This window comes from Podarcis pityusensis, assembly GCF_964106645.2.
Source record: "Podarcis pityusensis genome assembly, chromosome: 1".
NCBI lineage: Eukaryota > Metazoa > Chordata > Lepidosauria > Squamata > Lacertidae > Podarcis > Podarcis pityusensis.
Window position 1 is genome coordinate 81,830,210 of NC_138028.1, and position 418 is coordinate 81,830,627.

Below are 418 nucleotides of genomic sequence, written 5' to 3' on the forward strand. Positions count from 1 at the left end.
AACGGTACTTGCTGAATTTCCTTCCATACAGGGAAAAATTGGTGGTAGGATAGCATCAGTTCTAGGTTGGGCAAGACACCCCTTCTGCATTGAGTCCAGCCCCTCATCACAGTTCTCACCAGCTGCTGCCCCTCTTCCTCTTCTGCCTCCTCCTGCTACCACCTGCTTGTTAGCTGCAGAAAGCCAATGAGCACCCAGGCAGGTGAATAAGCAAGTAGGTTGCAAAGGTGGAGAGGAGGAGGTCCTCTTGCCACGGAAGTGTGGCCCCCTGGCAGACGACTGACTGCGCCGATCCCTCAATGCCAGTCCTGCCTCCTGAGTGCCTGACCTGAATCTGGCTAGCAGGGAGTGTTGCCCATGACCAACCAAGCAAGGAAAGCACAAGCAAGCCATCAAGTCCAAAACACAGAAACCTTCG